This window comes from Nomascus leucogenys, chromosome 25 (assembly GCF_006542625.1).
Source record: "Nomascus leucogenys isolate Asia chromosome 25, Asia_NLE_v1, whole genome shotgun sequence".
NCBI classification, from domain to species: Eukaryota; Metazoa; Chordata; class Mammalia; order Primates; family Hylobatidae; genus Nomascus; species Nomascus leucogenys.
Genome location: NC_044405.1, coordinates 6,853,729 through 6,861,884, shown reverse-complemented (window position 1 = coordinate 6,861,884; position 8,156 = coordinate 6,853,729). Strand labels below are relative to the sequence as shown.

Below are 8,156 nucleotides of genomic sequence, written 5' to 3'. Positions count from 1 at the left end.
ATTAGTAAATAAGAGTTAACAGCAGGACATTCTATTTGATGTGCATGTCCATTGTTGCAGCTCCCATTTCAACACTTTTGAAGCGTCCTGTAAGAGCTTAATACAGATAATTTCTATTAATTGGCAAATTTATTACTTTCTGGCTCTTTTCCATTATCCTTTATTGTATTTCTCAGTCTCTATCTTTTAATACCAACAATTAATACAACTTCCAATTATCTGTTAAAGTGAATTAAAATTATTCCAAAGAAGCCACCGCTGTTCATATTTATTGAAGTGATCACTGGCAAGGTGTCACTCAAATTCTCCTATTGTATATCATTGTTCAAGCATTGCATGCAACAGGTATGGAACATCACTGCTTTTATTCATGGTTGTCAAGAAAAATTTCATCAGACAATGTTAAACAGGCAATTATTATTTTATTCAAGACTATTGCAATTGGGAGAGAGGCAATAATTAAGTCTGAACTTACCTCTTCTGTAACAAAGAATGGTAGGGTTTTTAAGAGCTGTGGTGAGTTAGTGGAAAAGTAACAAATGATGTTGCAGGGAGGTTGATCAATGGGGTGTGTCTAGTACATTAAGTTATATATTAAGTTTGTTGTTAGGGCCTCCTTCTTGGAATGTTTTGCTCTGTGATTGGGTAACCTGGGTTCTGTAAGGGATAGGGGGAAGGAAGGTCAGGATCCTCTGTGGTTAGCCCACCTGGTCCAGAGTGAGAGGGAGGCCAGTTACCTAGAAACAAAAAGAAGCCTGTATAAAGTTCGGTCAAGCTAAGGGGAATTTTAAGGCCATCTTGGTCAATGCCATTCACCCTAAGCCACCCTCAGAGAAAGCACCAAAGCTATCCTAAAATAAAACAAAGAAACATCTCAGACTCCTGGGAAAGTACTATTCCAAAAGCTCTCCAGGTTCAAGAAAGCTCCAAGAAAATCCTCTCTCTCCAAATGGGCTAAGATATGCTGAAAACTCATAGCAATTACAACTCTTAGAAATAAGTGTTAATTTCATGTTTCCATGTCTTTCTTGGATTACTATTGGGTTTTCTAAGGCAGAATGGAATGTCTGGCCAAAAGATGGATTTAATAGCTCATATCACTTGCACCAAGGTAAATTTTCATGAAATAGCCTTCATATAAATGCCATTATATCCTCTTTTGTAAGAAAAAAAATCAGAAGAAATAATAGCTAGAAGCTTAGCAACACAAGGACTGGTAAGGAATGATAGTTGTTGAGAGAACCACGAGAGTCAATGATCAGTTGGCTACTTTGGAATTGTGATATAGACATGGGTTTATCCATTGCCTTCTGTGAACAAAGGAGAAAAGAAAAATCACGGCCAGAGGATGATGATATCAATTGTGTTTGGGATATTTGAGCTCCCTTCCTCTCTCAGGATGACGCAACAAAAGAGAGAAGTAACAAATTAGCAAATAGGGTAATGTAGATTTTAAAAGATGTATGCTATTTAAGAAGTTGAAGCATTTTATGCTTTTAAAGATGATAGCAGCTGGCATTTATTATAGTCAAAATTTCTGCCTTGGAAAATTTGCAATGAAGCTTTAAGAAATCACCAAGATTATCATCCAGAATTCTAATGGGTTCAGCTTTAGGAGTAGATTACTTCAATCTGAAAGATAAAACATTGTTATTTTTAGACTGATTTTACCACTAAGAACACATACAGGTGGTAAATACGGTAGCTTTGTTGCAAAGTGAAAACTATTTAGATGAGGAAGGAGGGCGTCTTTCATATAAACTAGGAGGCCTTTTTCAACTTTACAAGGTCTAGAAAATATTTACTTAAATTTCATAGTGGTAAAACTGCCAATAATAAAACCATGAAGGCTGATCAGTACAGAAGTTATTTCTTGTTTGTTTGTTTTGTTCTTATTTTTACCCAAAGCTTCATAGCTGGAGGTCACATGAATAAATCACCTCTGAAGAGAGCTGAGTATGTGAATATCAGACAGAAGGTATTTGCTAATACAGGCAATATCTTCTATGGCACATGTACTCTACTTGTCAGAAAGAATGTGAAAAATATAATTAAGATGTTAATTTTGGTATACCTAAACAATTAACACGTGTTTCCAACTAAAAGTAATAGTTTGAAGTTGGAAACAATTTGGGTTTGCCTGTGTTTCTGAGGCAAGTTTCAATATGATGAGGTCTGGAATTAATTAATTTTGAGTTGTTCTTTAAATTCATAATTTAATTCATTAAAAGATTACTCTTCTAGAATTTATAATATGAAAAGACTTACTAGAGAATGATCGCTTCGCTGATGGAGAGCAGAGGAATTGAAACTTGGAGAGATGCAGATTCAGCATAACAGTGCTGTACGCAAAAACAATAGAGAATGGGTGGTAGTCTTTGTTGTTGTTTTAATAAATGTTATGTATATTTACATTCATGGAATGTAAACAAGGTTTGTCTAGAAATTCATGGTAGGTCATTGCTTCTATATTTTTATGTTTCTTCTTTTTAAAATGAACAGCTGAAATAAAAATGGATGAATATATTTTAACACTCCTTTCACTTCCCGGCATCTGATAAGCAAGCATGTGTTAATTCGTATGACCTATTACCCTCGGCATCTTTCTGTTTGTTGTACCCTCTTTGAGAAGAATTGACATTCATTATAACAGTAGAAATCATTTAAAATGTCAGTTCAAAATTTTACTGCTTGAAACAGCTCATCCTTCAATAATTAAGTCAATAAAACTAACTTAATTTAATTTAAACAGTGATGCTGTATTTTAGGCCTGGTGGAGTCATTACAATTAGTAATTCATAATTAGAATTTTATTGATGTCCATGCACCGTGTTGCCGAGCATCATCAAGAAACCGTGATGATTGGTGGTAATTTGATAAACATTCAGAACCATTGCATTAATTATGTGCCTTCCAATTACATCTGAAGTTAATGAATGTATGCAAATATTGTGGAGATGAATTCAAAGGACAGCTCAACCTGAATTTTAAGATCATATTTTGTAATGTTCTAATTATAACTTTCCTACTTATCAGCATTTAGACGAAATGAGGCTTATCTAAAATACTAAATGTGAATATTGTTCATACAACAGTCTGTTTTCTAAAATCTTAGTGATTAATTTGAAACAGCAGTCAATGTAATTTCTGTATAATATGGTGAATAAAAAAGCTACAAAGCATATTTTAGACTGAATTAACAGCAAAACAATGTATACATATGGTGGCTAGAAAATCTCAAAAAAATAACGTAAATGACCTTGCTAACTTTGTTTCTGTCTTCTCATATAAAACATAAATAATACCAAATTTAAGTTTACTTAATAATTGCCAACAAATTAAAAGAATTACTATGGCTTTGCAGATGCCACCCCTGCCAGGAGCCCCGTACTATCAGCCATGGTCAACCCCACCAGGTTCTTAGACATCACCGTGGATGGTTAGCTCCTGAGACGTGTCTCCTTTGAGCTGTTTGCAGACAAGATTCCAAAGACAGCAGAAAATTTTTATGCTCTGAGCATTAGAGAGAAAGGATTTGGTTATAAGGGTTCCTACTTTCACAGAATTATTCCTGGGTTTATGTGTCAGGGTGGTGACTTCACACAGCATAATGGCACTGGTGGCAAGTCCATCTACAGGGAGAAATTTGATGATGAGAAATTCGTCCTAAATTATACAGGTCCTGGCATCTTGTCCATGGAGAATGTGCTGGACCCAACACAAATGGTTCCCAGTTTTTCATCTGCATTGCCATGACTGAGTGGTTGGATGGCATGCATGTGGTCTTTGGCAAGGTGAAAGAAGGCATGAGTATTGTGGAAGCCATGGAGTGCCTTGGGTCCACAAATGGCAAGACCAGCAAGAAGATCACCATTGCTGACAGTGGACAACTCTAATAGGTTTGACTTGTGTTTTATCTTCACCGCTAGACCATTCCTTCTGTTGCACAGGAAAGCCCACCTCTACCCCACTTGCTCTCAGTATGCTATCATCTTTGTGCTCTTGATGCAGTTCCCTTTGGGTTCCATGTTTTCCTTGTTCCCTTCCATGCTTAGCTGGATTGTAGAGTCAAGTTTATGATTATAAAATAAAAACTAAATAACAACAAAAAAGAATTACTATAAAAAGAATGCATATTCTCATAGATAAAAATACATAAAAATTACATACCAGTGAAGACCATCAATATCTTTCCTTTTCTTTACTGATGGGGTTGTGGAAGGAAGGCAGAATCACATTTGGTTGGGCCTATTTAAACTTAATTAGCAAAGTGTATTTTGCATAGCCATTACAAAAAATAATTCTCTAGAAAATTGATACATACATGTCTTCAATTTGAGTGTGATATGGTTTGGCTCTGTTCCCACCCAAATCTCATCTTGAATTGTAGCTCCCAGAATTCCCATGTGTTGTTGGTGGGACCCAGTGAGATACAATTGAACCATGGGGGCGGTTGCCTTCATCATTTTCTTGTGTTAGTGAGTGAGTTCTCACCAGATCTGATGGTTTTATAAGGGGCTTCCGCCAACCCCGCTTCACGCTGCACTTTTCTTTGCTGCTTCTTTGTGAAGAAGGACGTGTTTGCTTCCCCTTCCGCCATGATTATAAGTTTCCTGAGGCTTCCCCAGCCATGCTGAACTGTGAGTCAATTAAACCTCTTTCCTATATAAATTACCCAGTCTCAGTTATGTCTTTATTAGCAGCATGAGACTGGACTAATATACACTGAAATTTAAAAATATCCAATGAACCTTATTTTTCCCAAAGTAAAAAATTAAATGCTGTTTCCTAGTATATAAATACAACCAGAACCAGAGTTATTACCTACTAACTAGGCTTTAATAATTTTTCAGGCCTATTTTAATTGATGATGTGGGTATGGGACTGGAAATTGAGGGTAAGGATTCATAACCAGGTACTCTGTCTAGATGTGTAATTTTGAAATAAGTCACAGAACTTTCTCCAAAATTAAGAGTTCAGAAGAGATAACTACAAAGTGCCTTACTGCTCAAAAATTCTTTGAAGCTATGAAAATATATCAACAAACATCATAGTTTATGCTTGGAATAACATATACTTCTTGCACTTAAAAACCGTAATTAAGAAATATACTCCTAGTGTTGAATATTTAAAAATATAAAATAAACACAAATGAAACATTACTGCCTTATTAAATCACAGATTTTGATGTTCATTATAGAGAGCTCTATTTTTGTAATATTTAACTTTATTTCTTTATAATTACCTAGGTTCTTTGTTCTTGATATGGTTAGGCTGTGTCCCCACCCAAATCTCATCTTGAATTGTAGTTCCAATAATCCCTGAGTGTCAAGGGCAGGACCAGGTGGAGATAATTGTATCAGAATTATCAGAATCCCCCATGCTGTTCTTGTGACAGTGAGTGAGTTGTCAAGAGATCTGATGGTTTTATAAGGGGCTTTCCCCTTCCCTCAACACCCACTCCATTCTGCTACCCTGTGAAGAAGGTGCCTGCTTCTCCTATGCCTTCGTCCATGACTGTAGGTTTCCTGAGGCCTCCCTAGCAACGTGGAACTGTGAACCAATTAAACATCTTTCCTTTATAAATTACCCAGCCTTGGGCAGTTCTTTATAGCAGCATGAGAAAGGACTAATATAGTTCTTACTAGCTTTCACCTTACTTACATGCTGTATTAGTTTCCTAGGGCTTCCATCAAACATTACCAGAATCTAGATGGCTTAAGAAAAAGGAAATGCATTTTCTCACAGTTCGGAAGGCTGGAAGTCTGAAAGTAAATTGTTGGCAAGGTTGGTTCCTTCTGGAGGCTCTGAGGGAGAAACCATTCCAAGCCTCTCTCTCTCCTGGCATCTGGTGGTTGACAGCAACTTTGACTTCAGGGATAACCCTAAATCCAGTATGATATCATCTTGAGATCCTTAACTAATTATATCTGAACAGGAAAGCAAAGACCCTATTTTCAAATAAGTTTCCATTTTTAGTGTTGGGGTTCAAAAACCATTACCCCAAAATAGGGTTATTTGACATGCTGAACAGAAAAAGATTCCATATCTCTCTGCCCACACCACGCTTCCTGGCTCTCAATCTTCTGTGTCTCCCAAATCACAGGATCAAATTGTTCTCTGAAGTTCCCTTATCTGCCTAAAGTTTGGACTTACTAAATAAGAAAACAATTACCTCTGGTCTCTTCCCTGAATTTTCATTAACTGAAATCATACGGTGGGAAGAAAGACTGAAGTCTGTCAACACACCCGGACAGAATTTTGTTACAAACTGTTGTCTGCTCAGGGGCTCAACAGACTTTATCCCACATCACTGTATGTTGTTTAAGCCCATTGAATTCCCCTGAAAATTATTTACTATCCCCTAAAATCATCCATACTTCCCCATCTCTTGTTCTCGAAGAAGGAGGCTATATAATCGTTGGTTCCCTATTGCATGGTGGGAAAATCACTCTGTAATTCCCTCCCACACCCACCCCCAGGCACGCTAATACATTTGAATGCCTTTTCTTCTATTAATCTGCCTTTGTGAATTGATTTTTCGCAAAAATTCAGGAGGTAAAAGGGAAGTTTAACCCTGGCGGCTACCAGGCAGGGTTGAGGCTGCAGTGAGCTATGATTGTGCCACTGTACTCCAGCCTGGGAGACAGAGAATGACCTTTCTCAAAAAAACAAAAATTACTGTTACTACTGCTTATGGCAACCACAAACTCATTCTCTACATCAATTCAATCCCAATTATGTCACATTTAAGTCAGATCCAACAGCCAAAATACGTGAATTATTATTTCTTAACTTTGTATTTTGCATCACCTCTTTACGTAACTACTAATTTATTCATTCTAGGTGGTGAGTGACTTCACTTCCATGCATTATTTTTCTGTAGTAACTGTTTTCATAAGGTTTTCCAATTTGATAGGGTGTGGAAATGGTTCCATGGTTTTTTAAATGGAAATTCCTTAGTATATCAAATGTTTATACAATATTAGAATCATAGGCACTCCTCTCATCTCTTGGTAGTCTTAGAAAAGCTTTGTATTTGCTGCAGAAAACAAGCCGCAGAACTTCCAGAATGATTTGTGATTTTCTTTCATATTAAAAAAAAGAATTCAAGTAATGAATCTGTAAGGGAGCCTTTTAGGTAGACTTGTGTCACAAGGGCTAAGCCTCTACCTGTCACAGGGAGATTGACTATGTCTTGTAATTCAAGGTTATATTTCAATCCTGAATCAAAGATACAATGAGTTTTCAGGCAATTCGCTTACGTGGCAAGAAAGTAGCAGAAACTATTGCCTTGGAGACTTAGGTTTATGTAAAAGATTGTAATGTTACAGACAGACTGCAAAATGTTTAAATGAAAGCATTTACCATGTCCATAGAAAGCTACGTTATTGAGAAAGTTTGTGAATAATATATTTTAATGTAGTTCTTTAAAAGCAGTACCTATATTTATATAATCCAAAAATGTGAACACAATACAACTCGGAAATTCCTATTACCTTAATTGCCATTTGTGATATAAACATAACTGTTTATGAGCAGTGGTGCATGCTTTTTGTTGTTGTATTTGGATTCAAAAAATCAGTTTTTCACCAAACTGATGCTTTTGAAAGAAAAAAAACTGAATATTTTGGCTTCAAATGCTTGAGAAATAGTTTTGATTTTTCTATGGTTGTAATAGTCTCTGTAGGAAAATCTAAATTAAGAGTCGTATTTTAGCACAAAACAATAATTTCATTTTGTAGGACTCAGAGTATTTTTTTAAATGCCCAGAACAGAAATTTCAATGACTATTTTTTTAACCTCAAAATATAGCCTTACGATAATCACTGGGACAAAAGCCTGCAAAATATACAAATATCGTATGTGCAAGTGGGCCAGCATTCCTCAAGTTGCTCAATTGTAGTCTGACATAATGGGTGCAGGGAGCTTTCTGCATAGAGTTACCCCCGGGAGGAAGGCTTATTATTCAGCCCAATGATGAAAGCGTTTGTGTCATCCCTGCTGCCAGTGAAAGATGTTGCCCACACAGAGTGGGAGCTTTGAAGTCTTAGTATTTCAGTCCTCAAGTTTCCATGTGTCAGTTCCGAAAACAAAATGTAGAAAAAAGACAGCTGCAGAAGAATCTCCAGGAATAGCCTGAGTCAGTGGCAAAT

The 8,156-nt window shown here is 36.4% G+C and overlaps 1 pseudogene; it reads left to right on the top strand.

The window, feature by feature from the left end:
- The first annotated feature begins 3,399 nt into the window (after positions 1-3,399).
- LOC115833147 lies at positions 3,400-3,896 on the top strand (annotated as a pseudogene).
- The last annotated feature ends 4,260 nt before the right edge of the window (positions 3,897-8,156 follow it).